We start from the raw sequence: 13,439 nt of genomic DNA on the forward strand, positions 1-13,439 counted from the left end.
GGCACTCACTGTCCAGGTGGTAGAGGCAGTCTCTGTCGCAAGGCTCCTTGCAGCAGTCTCTTCCTAGCGGATGCTCAGGACGGCGTACGAGTCACCTTGCTGCACCCCAAGCATCATGTGAATGAAGACAGTACTGCCAGAAGCATCCGTCAGCCGGAGCTTGCAGGAGCGCTTGGAGGGCAGCACCTTCAGATGGCAGTGTCTCGACTGAGGCAAAGCCAGCCAGGCGTCTTTTACCATGTCCTGGAACCAGCGGGCCGTTTTCTCTACGTCCAGGTAGGGGCCGGTGCAGAAGGTGTTGAGGAGGCTGGGACCCCGATTTTTCCGCTGCTCCTCGTGGCAGTGGAGGAAGCACAGCGTGTCCTTCTCCAGCCGCTCCCTCTTGCAGCTGCACTCCGGCTCCACGCGGATGCAGGAGTGCTTGGCCGGCATCCCCTCCATGGTGCCCAGCTCCAGATGGAAGGCGTGCCCGTGAGGAGGCTTCAGGGGCACCAGCAGGCGGTAGGTGGCATCATCCTCCTGGGGACCCCAACCTCCTAAAGCGCTCTCCACCCCGACGACTGCCTTCACGCGTGGCATCCCGGTATCCCTGGAACGCTTGTGGCAGATGCGGAGGAGATCATCTACCAGGGCCTCCACCTTCATGAATGACTCCGACAGTTCAAGGAGGCGCTCGACGGAAATCAGGCGCACGTGCAGTGCAAGACTGGGTTTTGATTCTTGCTCCCGCTCCTCCGCCTTCTTTCCGGAACCGCTCTCCTTGCTGCTGCTGGCTGGCCAATGGCTCCTTTTCATGAGCCACCAGCCGAGCCCGAGGAGCAGCACCAGGACACCAGCAAGAGCCCCCCAGGAAACGTCGCTCTCCTTCTGGCTCCACGGCTCCAGGTGCGTTTCCTCCAGATCCTGCTGCAGCCGCCTCATCTGCTTGTCCAGAAAGCCAGCACGCCAACGCTTGCGGTCTTGCGTGGCCTCATCCAGCTCATCGCCCACCGTCAGTGGGAGCTGGAAGACGCTTAGCACAGCAAGGAAGGACAGTAGCAAACTGGCAGCAGCCATGACCTGCAGGAGGAGGGAGAGAAGGGGTTCAGTGGGGCTGGGAGGGCGGGCGGGAGCTGGCGGTAGCGGGGACGGCAGCCGCAGGGAGCTGGGGGCAGGCAGGAGGGGGGCCGAGGCAGCGGGGAGGCAGCAAGGCCTGCGCCCAGCCCCGCCGCCAGCGGCACCGGGCCTGGCCCAAGGCGCTCCCGCCAGCGGCTGGGCCCTCTATGCCATGTGAGAACCCACCCCCCAGGGGCCAGCGTTTGTGCCCCGGCCCTGGTCCAGCCCAGCCTCCCCCCGCCAGCCCACTCACCATTGTCCCGTGCCGAACTGGGGCAGCCTGCTGACCTGGGGCAGCGCTGCCCGATGGCGCCCTTTATAGCCGGCCCCATTGTGACGCGTCCCCTGTGGTGTCCCAGGCACCAGAGCGCATCACAGGGCAACCAGCCCCGCCCTGGGGCCACCCCCCGCCTCAGCGACCCACCGCTGCCCCGGGCAGCCCCAGCCCCGACCCCACACAGTCCAGACCCACCCGGCAGGCCGGGGCTCCCGGGAGTTCCCTTTCCAAAGCCGACACAAGCCCCCCCAGACCCTTACCAAACCTACTGTCAGGTGACGTGACCCGCAGGTGCTTTGCTCCTTGAGATCCCAGCCCGTGCGGTGAATCGCCTCCCTTGGTGCTGCCTCTGAGCTTGGGGTGGCGGGTGTGCTCTTGGTGGGCCCACCTGACACCCACGGGTGGGTGGTGGTGTGTGTGCTGGTGGTGGGGTGGGGCCTGTCCGCGGCAGGATCTCTGCTCCTGCTGTGCCGCTGCCAGAGGACGCTGCTTTCCCGAGGGTGATGGTGGGGGAGCGGGCAGACGTTTCCCGGTGGGCAAGTCCCACTGCCGATAGAGCACGGGCTTCTCTGTGTCCAGTGTGTTCAGTTCTGTGGTATCAACTCCCTGGGGAGCATCTGGGTCGGGCATATTCTCCAGCCGCACCCTGGTGAAGGCACGGAGGCACATGAGCGGTGCCTCTCGCTTGGTCCCTGCCCAGCCGGAGCTGCCGGGGAGTTTCTCGGCCCATGTGAAATTGCCGCCAGGGTGGTGACGAGTGTGAAGGGAAAGCAGTGCCACAACCATCTTTGTAGCCACCGTGCTCTTCACCGGCTGCTGCGCTGGGGAGACAATCACTGAGAGGAGAACGCTGCCGCTCTCGGCAGAGGGCCGCTGCGCAGGCGTTTCCCTTTCCTTTCTGGCTCCCGCGTTCTCCCGTCTTTTTCCCTGCACCATGAAGTCAGGTGAATGCCATCAGCTCCCAACAGACCTGGCTTCTCTAAGGTAGATCCACCATCACAGAAGCCAAAACCTTGAGTACAAGTTCTGGGCTCCCCAGTTCAAAGAGGACAGGGAACTGCTGGAGAGGGTACAGCAAAGGGCTACGAAGATGATGAGGGGACTGGAACATCTCTCTTAGGAGGAAAGGCTGAGGGACTTGGGTCTTTCTAGTCTGGAAAGAAGATGACTGAGGGGGGACCTTAGCAATGCTTATAAACACTTAAAGGGTGGGTGTCAGGAGCATGGGGCCAGGCTCTTTTCAGCGGTGCCCAGTGACAGGACAAGAGGTAACGGGCACAAACTTGAGCACAGGAAGTTCCATCTCAACATGAGGAGGAACGTCTTTCCTGTGAGGGTGGCAGAGCACTGGAACAGGCTGCCCAGAGAGGTGGTGGAGCGTCTGTCTCTGGAGACATTCAAAAAGCCCCTGGACGCGTTCGTGTGCCACCTGCTCTGGGTGAGCCTGCTCTGGCAGGGGGGCTGGACTAGATGATCTCCAGAGGTCCCTTCCAACCCCCACCGTGCTGTGATCCCGTGATTCTATTTAATTAAAGAACTGAATACGTATTGTAACAACATGTGGGAAAAAATGGTTTTCATCTTACTATTGGACAAAAGCATGACTGAATTTGTCAAAGTGTTGGGTGACTTCCCCGGTGGTGAGGATTTCAACTGAGAGCGCTCAGCATCTTGTTGGACTTCACCCAAAAACTGGTAAAAGTTCAAGAGTTGCTGCACAACCACTTCGTATCTCACTAGCTCTTAAGCCAGTTTGTTTTCCTGGGATTTCCTTGTGAAGGTATGCATTTAACTTTGTACAAACAATCGCTACATTAACGTTCTTTCTTTCCCTTTCTACTAGTATAGGGAAAAGCTCTATTTCCGAGTCTGTTCCCCAATCAACTCCCTCCGTCCTGCCTGAGGCAGAATGCTTCCCAAGAAGGCACGTCTGGTTGGCAGAGCAGGAGGGTAGTGAAGGGGTTCTTTCTTCTGCTTTGCTTAGGCGTGTAGCTCTTGCTTTACCTACTAAACGGTCTGAGCTCAGCCCACACGTTTTCCCACTTTTACCCTTCAGATTCTCTCCGCCACTGTCCCCCTGGGGCAAGGGATTGAGCAGCTGCGTGATGCCAAGCTGCCTACTGGGATTAACCCCCAACACCTGGCAAGCCAAAGCCCAGGGACTCAGGAAACCAGAGCCCACTGCAGCGGCTCTTCTGCAAAACACCCCCTGACTCTGCGGCAGCTGCGCAGCCAGCAGCTTGTGCCCGCCTTCCCCAACAAAGCGATGCATGGCCACTCACGGACACAGCGTTAGTTCAAACAAAAAAGCGATTTATTGACAACTTTGTACAGGGTGAAGTTCCCACAGGGAACGGACTCCCAGGAAGAGGGAGGGCACTCACTGTCCAGGTGGTAGAGGCAGTCTCTGTCGCAAGGCTCCTTGCAGCAGTCTCTTCCTAGTGGATGCTCAGGACGGCGTACGAGTCACCTTGCTGCACCCCAAGCATCATGTGAATGAAGACAGTACTGCCAGAAGCATCCGTCAGCCGGAGCTTGCAGGAGCGCTTGGAGGGCAGCACCTTCAGATGGCAGTGTCTCGACTGAGGCAAAGCCAGCCAGGCGTCTTTTACCATGTCCTGGAACCAGCGGGCCGTTTTCTCTACGTCCAGGTAGGGGCCGGTGCAGAAGGTGTTGAGGAGGCTGGGACCCCGATTTTTCCGCTGCTCCTCGTGGCAGTGGAGGAAGCACAGCGTGTCCTCCTCCAGCCGCTCCCTCTTGCAGCTGCACTCCGGCTCCACGCGGATGCAGGAGTGCTTGGCCGGCATCCCCTCCATGGTGCCCAGCTCCAGATGGAAGGCGTGCCCGTGAGGAGGCTTCAGGGGCACCAGCAGGCGGTAGGTGGCATCATCCTCCTGGGGACCCCAACCTCCTAAAGCGCTCTCCACCCCGACGACTGCCTTCACGCGTGGCATCCCAGTATCCCTGGAACGCTTGTGGCAGATGCGGAGGAGATCATCTACCAGGGCCTCCACCTTCATGAATGACTCCGACAGTTCAAGGAGGCGCTCGACGGAAATCAGGCGCGCGTGCAGTGCAAGACTGGGTTTTGATTCTTGCTCCCGCTCCTCCGCCTTCTTTCCGGAACCGCTCTCCTTGCTGCTGCTGGCTGGCCAATGGCTCCTTTTCATGAGCCACCAGCCGAGCCCGAGGAGCAGCACCAGGACACCAGCAAGAGCCCCCCAGGAAACGTCGCTCTCCTTCTGGCTCCACGGCTCCAGGTGCGTTTCCTCCAGATCCTGCTGCAGCCGCCTCATCTGCTTGTCCAGAAAGCCAGCACGCCAACGCTTGCGGTCTTGCGTGGCCTCATCCAGCTCATCGCCCACCGTCAGTGGGAGCTGGAAGACGCTTAGCACAGCAAGGAGGGACAGTAGCAAACTGGCAGCAGCCATGACCTGCAGGAGGAGGGAGAGAAGGGGTTCAGTGGGGCTGGGAGGGCGGGCGGGAGCTGGCGGTAGCGGGGACGGCAGCCGCAGGGAGCTGGGGGCAGGCAGGAGGGGGGCCGAGGCAGCGGGGAGGCAGCAAGGCCTGCGCCCAGCCCCGCCGCCAGCGGCACCGGGCCTGGCCCAAGGCGCTCCCGCCAGCGGCTGGGCCCTCTATGCCATGTGAGAACCCACCCCCCAGGGGCCAGCGTTTGTGCCCCGGCCCTGGTCCAGCCCAGCCTCCCCCCGCCAGCCCACTCACCATTGTCCCGTGCCGAACTGGGGCAGCCTGCTGACCTGGGGCAGCGCTGCCCGATGGCGCCCTTTATAGCCGGCCCCATTGTGACGCGTCCCCTGTGGTGTCCCAGGCACCAGAGCGCATCACAGGGCAACCAGCCCCGCCCTGGGGCCACCCCCCGCCTCAGCGACCCACCGCTGCCCCGGGCAGCCCCAGCCCCGACCCCACACAGTCCAGACCCACCCGGCAGGCCGGAGCTCCCGGGAGTTCCCTTTCCAAAGCCGACACAAGCCCCCCCAGACCCTTACCAAACCTACTGTCAGGTGACGTGACCCGCAGGTGCTTTGCTCCTTGAGATCCCAGCCCGTGCGGTGAATCGGCTCCCTTGGTGCTGCCTCTGAGCTTGGGGTGGCGGGTGTGCTCTTGGTGGGCCCACCTGACACCCACGGGTGGGTGGTGGTGTGTGTGCTGGTGGTGGGGTGGGGCCTGTCCGCGGCAGGATCTCTGCTCCTGCTGTGCCGCTGCCAGAGGACGCTGCTTTCCCGAGGGTGATGGTGGGGGAGCGGGCAGACGTTTCCCGGTGGGCAAGTCCCACTGCCGATAGAGCACGGGCTTCTCTGTGTCCAGTGTGTTCAGTTCTGTGGTATCAACTCCCTGGGGAGCATCTGGGTCGGGCATATTCTCCAGCCGCACCCTGGTGAAGGCACGGAGGCACATGAGCGGTGCCTCTCGCTTGGTCCCTGCCCAGCCGGAGCTGCCGGGGAGTTTCTCGGCCCATGTGAAATTGCCGCCAGGGTGGTGACGAGTGTGAAGGGAAAGCAGTGCCACAACCATCTTTGTAGCCACCGTGCTCTTCACCGGCTGCTGCGCTGGGGAGACAATCACTGAGAGGAGAACGCTGCCGCTCTCGGCAGAGGGCCGCTGCGCAGGCGTTTCCCTTTCCTTTCTGGCTCCCGCGTTCTCCCGTCTTTTTCCCTGCACCATGAAGTCAGGTGAATGCCATCAGCTCCCAACAGACCTGGCTTCTCTAAGGTAGATCCACCATCACAGAAGCCAAAACCTTGAGTACAAGTTCTGGGCTCCCCAGTTCAAAGAGGACAGGGAACTGCTGGAGAGGGTACAGCAAAGGGCTACCAAGATGATGAGGGGACTGGAACATCTCTCTTAGGAGGAAAGGCTGAGGGACTTGGGTCTTTCTAGTCTGGAAAGAAGATGACTGAGGGGGGACCTTAGCAATGCTTATAAACACTTAAAGGGTGGGTGTCAGGAGCATGGGGCCAGGCTCTTTTCAGCGGTGCCCAGTGACAGGACAAGAGGTAACGGGCACAAACTTGAGCACAGGAAGTTCCATCTCAACATGAGGAGGAACGTCTTTCCTGTGAGGGTGGCAGAGCACTGGAACAGGCTGCCCAGAGAGGTGGTGGAGCGTCTGTCTCTGGAGACATTCAAAAAGCCCCTGGACGCGTTCGTGTGCCACCTGCTCTGGGTGAGCCTGCTCTGGCAGGGGGGCTGGACTAGATGATCTCCAGAGGTCCCTTCCAACCCCCACCGTGCTGTGATCCCGTGATTCTATTTAATTAAAGAACTGAATACGTATTGTAACAACATGTGGGAAAAAATGGTTTTCATCTTACTATTGGACAAAAGCATGACTGAATTTGTCAAAGTGTTGGGTGACTTCCCCGGTGGTGAGGATTTCAACTGAGAGCGCTCAGCATCTTGTTGGACTTCACCCAAAAACTGGTAAAAGTTCAAGAGTTGCTGCACAACCACTTCGTATCTCACTAGCTCTTAAGCCAGTTTGTTTTCCTGGGATTTCCTTGTGAAGGTATGCATTTAACTTTGTACAAACAATCGCTACATTAACGTTCTTTCTTTCCCTTTCTACTAGTATAGGGAAAAGCTCTATTTCCGAGTCTGTTCCCCAATCAACTCCCTCCGTCCTGCCTGAGGCAGAATGCTTCCCAAGAAGGCACGTCTGGTTGGCAGAGCAGGAGGGTAGTGAAGGGGTTCTTTCTTCTGCTTTGCTTAGGCGTGTAGCTCTTGCTTTACCTACTAAACGGTCTGAGCTCAGCCCACACGTTTTCCCACTTTTACCCTTCAGATTCTCTCCGCCACTGTCCCCCTGGGGCAAGGGATTGAGCAGCTGCGTGATGCCAAGCTGCCTACTGGGATTAACCCCCAACACCTGGCAAGCCAAAGCCCAGGGACTCAGGAAACCAGAGCCCACTGCAGCGGCTCTTCTGCAAAACACCCCCTGACTCTGCGGCAGCTGCGCAGCCAGCAGCTTGTGCCCGCCTTCCCCAACAAAGCGATGCATGGCCACTCACGGACACAGCGTTAGTTCAAACAAAAAAGCGATTTATTGACAACTTTGTACAGGGTGAAGTTCCCACAGGGAACGGACTCCCACGAAGAGGGAGGGCACTCACTGTCCAGGTGGTAGAGGCAGTCTCTGTCGCAAGGCTCCTTGCAGCAGTCTCTTCCTAGCGGATGCTCAGGACGGCGTACGAGTCACCTTGCTGCACCCCAAGCATCATGTGAATGAAGACAGTACTGCCAGAAGCATCCGTCAGCCGGAGCTTGCAGGAGCGCTTGGAGGGCAGCACCTTCAGATGGCAGTGTCTCGACTGAGGCAAAGCCAGCCAGGCGTCTTTTACCATGTCCTGGAACCAGCGGGCCGTTTTCTCTACGTCCAGGTAGGGGCCGGTGCAGAAGGTGTTGAGGAGGCTGGGACCCCGATTTTTCCGCTGCTCCTCGTGGCAGTGGAGGAAGCACAGCGTGTCCTTCTCCAGCCGCTCCCTCTTGCAGCTGCACTCCGGCTCCACGCGGATGCAGGAGTGCTTGGCCGGCATCCCCTCCATGGTGCCCAGCTCCAGATGGAAGGCGTGCCCGTGAGGAGGCTTCAGGGGCACCAGCAGGCGGTAGGTGGCATCATCCTCCTGGGGACCCCAACCTCCTAAAGCGCTCTCCACCCCGACGACTGCCTTCACGCGTGGCATCCCAGTATCCCTGGAACGCTTGTGGCAGATGCGGAGGAGATCATCTACCAGGGCCTCCACCTTCATGAATGACTCCGACAGTTCAAGGAGGCGCTCGACGGAAATCAGGCGCGCGTGCAGTGCAAGACTGGGTTTTGATTCTTGCTCCCGCTCCTCCGCCTTCTTTCCGGAACCGCTCTCCTTGCTGCTGCTGGCTGGCCAATGGCTCCTTTTCATGAGCCACCAGCCGAGCCCGAGGAGCAGCACCAGGACACCAGCAAGAGCCCCCCAGGAAACGTCGCTCTCCTTCTGGCTCCACGGCTCCAGGTGCGTTTCCTCCAGATCCTGCTGCAGCCGCCTCATCTGCTTGTCCAGAAAGCCAGCACGCCAACGCTTGCGGTCTTGCGTGGCCTCATCCAGCTCATCGCCCACCGTCAGTGGGAGCTGGAAGACGCTTAGCACAGCAAGGAGGGACAGTAGCAAACTGGCAGCAGCCATGACCTGCAGGAGGAGGGAGAGAAGGGGTTCAGTGGGGCTGGGAGGGCGGGCGGGAGCTGGCGGTAGCGGGGACGGCAGCCGCAGGGAGCTGGGGGCAGGCAGGAGGGGGGCCGAGGCAGCGGGGAGGCAGCAAGGCCTGCGCCCAGCCCCGCCGCCAGCGGCACCGGGCCTGGCCCAAGGCGCTCCCGCCAGCGGCTGGGCCCTCTATGCCATGTGAGAACCCACCCCCCAGGGGCCAGCGTTTGTGCCCCGGCCCTGGTCCAGCCCAGCCTCCCCCCGCCAGCCCACTCACCATTGTCCCGTGCCGAACTGGGGCAGCCTGCTGACCTGGGGCAGCGCTGCCCGATGGCGCCCTTTATAGCCGGCCCCATTGTGACGCGTCCCCTGTGGTGTCCCAGGCACCAGAGCGCATCACAGGGCAACCAGCCCCGCCCTGGGGCCACCCCCCGCCTCAGCGACCCACCGCTGCCCCGGGCAGCCCCAGCCCCGACCCCACACAGTCCAGACCCACCCGGCAGGCCGGGGCTCCCGGGAGTTCCCTTTCCAAAGCCGACACAAGCCCCCCCAGACCCTTACCAAACCTACTGTCAGGTGACGTGACCCGCAGGTGCTTTGCTCCTTGAGATCCCAGCCCGTGCGGTGAATCGGCTCCCTTGGTGCTGCCTCTGAGCTTGGGGTGGCGGGTGTGCTCTTGGTGGGCCCACCTGACACCCACGGGTGGGTGGTGGTGTGTGTGCTGGTGGTGGGGTGGGGCCTGTCCACGGCAGGATCTCTGCTCCTGCTGTGCCGCTGCCAGAGGACGCTGCTTTCCCGAGGGTGATGGTGGGGGAGCGGGCAGACGTTTCCCGGTGGGCAAGTCCCACTGCCGATAGAGCACGGGCTTCTCTGTGTCCAGCGTGTTCAGTTCTGTGGTATCAACTCCCTGGGGAGCATCTGGGTCGGGCATATTCTCCAGCCGCACCCCGGTGAAGGCACGGAGGCACATGAGCGGTGCCTCTCGCTTGGTCCCTGCCCAGCCGGAGCTGCCGGGGAGTTTCTCGGCCCATGTGAAATTGCCGCCAGGGTGGTGACGAGTGTGAAGGGAAAGCAGTGCCACAACCATCTTTGTAGCCACCGTGCTCTTCACCGGCTGCTGCGCTGGGGAGACAATCACTGAGAGGAGAACGCTGCCGCTCTCGGCAGAGGGCCGCTGCGCAGGCGTTTCCCTTTCCTTTCTGGCTCCCGCATTCTCCCCTCTTTTTCCCTGCACCATGAAGTCAGGTGAATGCCATCAGCTCCCAACAGACCTGGCTTCTCTAAGGTAGATCCACCATCACAGAAGCCAAAACCTTGAGTACAAGTTCTGGGCTCCCCAGTTCAAAGAGGACAGGGAACTGCTGGAGAGGGTACAGCAAAGGGCTACCAAGATGATGAGGGGACTGGAACATCTCTCTTAGGAGGAAAGGCTGAGGGACTTGGGTCTTTCTAGTCTGGAAAGAAGATGACTGAGGGGGGACCTTAGCAATGCTTATAAACACTTAAAGGGTGGGTGTCAGGAGCATGGGGCCAGGCTCTTTTCAGCGGTGCCCAGTGACAGGACAAGAGGTAACGGGCACAAACTTGAGCACAGGAAGTTCCATCTCAACATGAGGAGGAACGTCTTTCCTGTGAGGGTGGCAGAGCACTGGAACAGGCTGCCCAGAGAGGTGGTGGAGCGTCTGTCTCTGGAGACATTCAAAAAGCCCCTGGACGCGTTCGTGTGCCACCTGCTCTGGGTGAGCCTGCTCTGGCAGGGGGGCTGGACTAGATGATCTCCAGAGGTCCCTTCCAACCCCCACCGTGCTGTGATCCCGTGATTCTATTTAATTAAAGAACTGAATACGTATTGTAACAACATGTGGGAAAAAATGGTTTTCATCTTACTATTGGACAAAAGCATGACTGAATTTGTCAAAGTGTTGGGTGACTTCCCCGGTGGTGAGGATTTCAACTGAGAGCGCTCAGCATCTTGTTGGACTTCACCCAAAAACTGGTAAAAGTTCAAGAGTTGCTGCACAACCACTTCGTATCTCACTAGCTCTTAAGCCAGTTTGTTTTCCTGGGATTTCCTTGTGAAGGTATGCATTTAACTTTGTACAAACAATCGCTACATTAACGTTCTTTCTTTCCCTTTCTACTAGTATAGGGAAAAGCTCTATTTCCGAGCCTGTTCCCCAATCAACTCCCTCCGTCCTGCCTGAGGCAGAATGCTTCCCAAGAAGGCACGTCTGGTTGGCAGAGCAGGAGGGTAGTGAAGGGGTTCTTTCTTCTGCTTTGCTTAGGCGTGTAGCTCTTGCTTTACCTACTAAACGGTCTGAGCTCAGCCCACACGTTTTCCCACTTTTACCCTTCAGATTCTCTCCGCCACTGTCCCCCTGGGGCAAGGGATTGAGCAGCTGCGTGATGCCAAGCTGCCTACTGGGATTAACCCCCAACACCTGGCAAGCCAAAGCCCAGGGACTCAGGAAACCAGAGCCCACTGCAGCGGCTCTTCTGCAAAACACCCCCTGACTCTGCGGCAGCTGCGCAGCCAGCAGCTTGTGCCCGCCTTCCCCAACAAAGCGATGCATGGCCACTCACGGACACAGCGTTAGTTCAAACAAAAAAGCGATTTATTGACAACTTTGTACAGGGTGAAGTTCCCACAGGGAACGGACTCCCACGAAGAGGGAGGGCACTCACTGTCCAGGTGGTAGAGGCAGTCTCTGTCGCAAGGCTCCTTGCAGCAGTCTCTTCCTAGCGGATGCTCAGGACGGCGTACGAGTCACCTTGCTGCACCCCAAGCATCATGTGAATGAAGACAGTACTGCCAGAAGCATCCGTCAGCCGGAGCTTGCAGGAGCGCTTGGAGGGCAGCACCTTCAGATGGCAGTGTCTCGACTGAGGCAAAGCCAGCCAGGCGTCTTTTACCATGTCCTGGAACCAGCGGGCCGTTTTCTCTACGTCCAGGTAGGGGCCGGTGCAGAAGGTGTTGAGGAGGCTGGGACCCCGATTTTTCCGCTGCTCCTCGTGGCAGTGGAGGAAGCACAGCGTGTCCTTCTCCAGCCGCTCCCTCTTGCAGCTGCACTCCGGCTCCACGCGGATGCAGGAGTGCTTGGCCGGCATCCCCTCCATGGTGCCCAGCTCCAGATGGAAGGCGTGCCCGTGAGGAGGCTTCAGGGGCACCAGCAGGCGGTAGGTGGCATCATCCTCCTGGGGACCCCAACCTCCTAAAGCGCTCTCCACCCCGACGACTGCCTTCACGCGTGGCATCCCAGTATCCCTGGAACGCTTGTGGCAGATGCGGAGGAGATCATCTACCAGGGCCTCCACCTTCATGAATGACTCCGACAGTTCAAGGAGGCGCTCGACGGAAATCAGGCGCGCGTGCAGTGCAAGACTGGGTTTTGATTCTTGCTCCCGCTCCTCCGCCTTCTTTCCGGAACCGCTCTCCTTGCTGCTGCTGGCTGGCCAATGGCTCCTTTTCATGAGCCACCAGCCGAGCCCGAGGAGCAGCACCAGGACACCAGCAAGAGCCCCCCAGGAAACGTCGCTCTCCTTCTGGCTCCACGGCTCCAGGTGCGTTTCCTCCAGATCCTGCTGCAGCCGCCTCATCTGCTTGTCCAGAAAGCCAGCACGCCAACGCTTGCGGTCTTGCGTGGCCTCATCCAGCTCATCGCCCACCGTCAGTGGGAGCTGGAAGACGCTTAGCACAGCAAGGAGGGACAGTAGCAAACTGGCAGCAGCCATGACCTGCAGGAGGAGGGAGAGAAGGGGTTCAGTGGGGCTGGGAGGGCGGGCGGGAGCTGGCGGTAGCGGGGACGGCAGCCGCAGGGAGCTGGGGGCAGGCAGGAGGGGGGCCGAGGCAGCGGGGAGGCAGCAAGGCCTGCGCCCAGCCCCGCCGCCAGCGGCACCGGGCCTGGCCCAAGGCGCTCCCGCCAGCGGCTGGGCCCTCTATGCCATGTGAGAACCCACCCCCCAGGGGCCAGCGTTTGTGCCCCGGCCCTGGTCCAGCCCAGCCTCCCCCCGCCAGCCCACTCACCATTGTCCCGTGCCGAACTGGGGCAGCCTGCTGACCTGGGGCAGCGCTGCCCGATGGCGCCCTTTATAGCCGGCCCCATTGTGACGCGTCCCCTGTGGTGTCCCAGGCACCAGAGCGCATCACAGGGCAACCAGCCCCGCCCTGGGGCCACCCCCCGCCTCAGCGACCCACCGCTGCCCCGGGCAGCCCCAGCCCCGACCCCACACAGTCCAGACCCACCCGGCAGGCCGGGGCTCCCGGGAGTTCCCTTTCCAAAGCCGACACAAGCCCCCCCAGACCCTTACCAAACCTACTGTCAGGTGACGTGACCCGCAGGTGCTTTGCTCCTTGAGATCCCAGCCCGTGCGGTGAATCGCCTCCCTTGGTGCTGCCTCTGAGCTTGGGGTGGCGGGTGTGCTCTTGGTGGGCCCACCTGACACCCACGGGTGGGTGGTGGTGTGTGTGCTGGTGGTGGGGTGGGGCCTGTCCGCGGCAGGATCTCTGCTCCTGCTGTGCCGCTGCCAGAGGACGCTGCTTTCCCGAGGGTGATGGTGGGGGAGCGGGCAGACGTTTCCCGGTGGGCAAGTCCCACTGCCGATAGAGCACGGGCTTCTCTGTGTCCAGCGTGTTCAGTTCTGTGGTATCAACTCCCTGGGGAGCATCTGGGTCGGGCATATTCTCCAGCCGCACCCCGGTGAAGGCACGGAGGCACATGAGCGGTGCCTCTCGCTTGGTCCCTGCCCAGCCGGAGCTGCCGGGGAGTTTCTCGGCCCATGTGAAATTGCCGCCAGGGTGGTGACGAGTGTGAAGGGAAAGCAGTGCCACAACCATCTTTGTAGCCACCGTGCTCTTCACCGGCTGCTGCGCTGGG

General features: G+C 60.6%; 4 pseudogenes; all 4 read right to left on the reverse strand.

Moving 5' to 3' along the window:
- Nucleotides 1-63: 63 nt before the first annotated feature.
- On the reverse strand, nt 64-2,102 carry LOC141735746 (inositol 1,4,5-trisphosphate receptor-interacting protein-like 1; annotated as a pseudogene).
- A 1,708-nt stretch (nt 2,103-3,810) lies between these two features.
- LOC141735747 (inositol 1,4,5-trisphosphate receptor-interacting protein-like 1) lies at nt 3,811-5,849 on the reverse strand (annotated as a pseudogene).
- Nucleotides 5,850-7,557: 1,708 nt separating this feature from the next.
- Nucleotides 7,558-9,596, reverse strand: LOC141735748 (inositol 1,4,5-trisphosphate receptor-interacting protein-like 1; annotated as a pseudogene).
- A 1,708-nt stretch (nt 9,597-11,304) lies between these two features.
- LOC141735750 (inositol 1,4,5-trisphosphate receptor-interacting protein-like 1) lies at nt 11,305-13,343 on the reverse strand (annotated as a pseudogene).
- Nucleotides 13,344-13,439: the final 96 nt, after the last annotated feature.

This window comes from Larus michahellis, chromosome Z (assembly GCF_964199755.1).
Source record: "Larus michahellis chromosome Z, bLarMic1.1, whole genome shotgun sequence".
Classification (NCBI taxonomy): Eukaryota; Metazoa; Chordata; class Aves; order Charadriiformes; family Laridae; genus Larus; species Larus michahellis.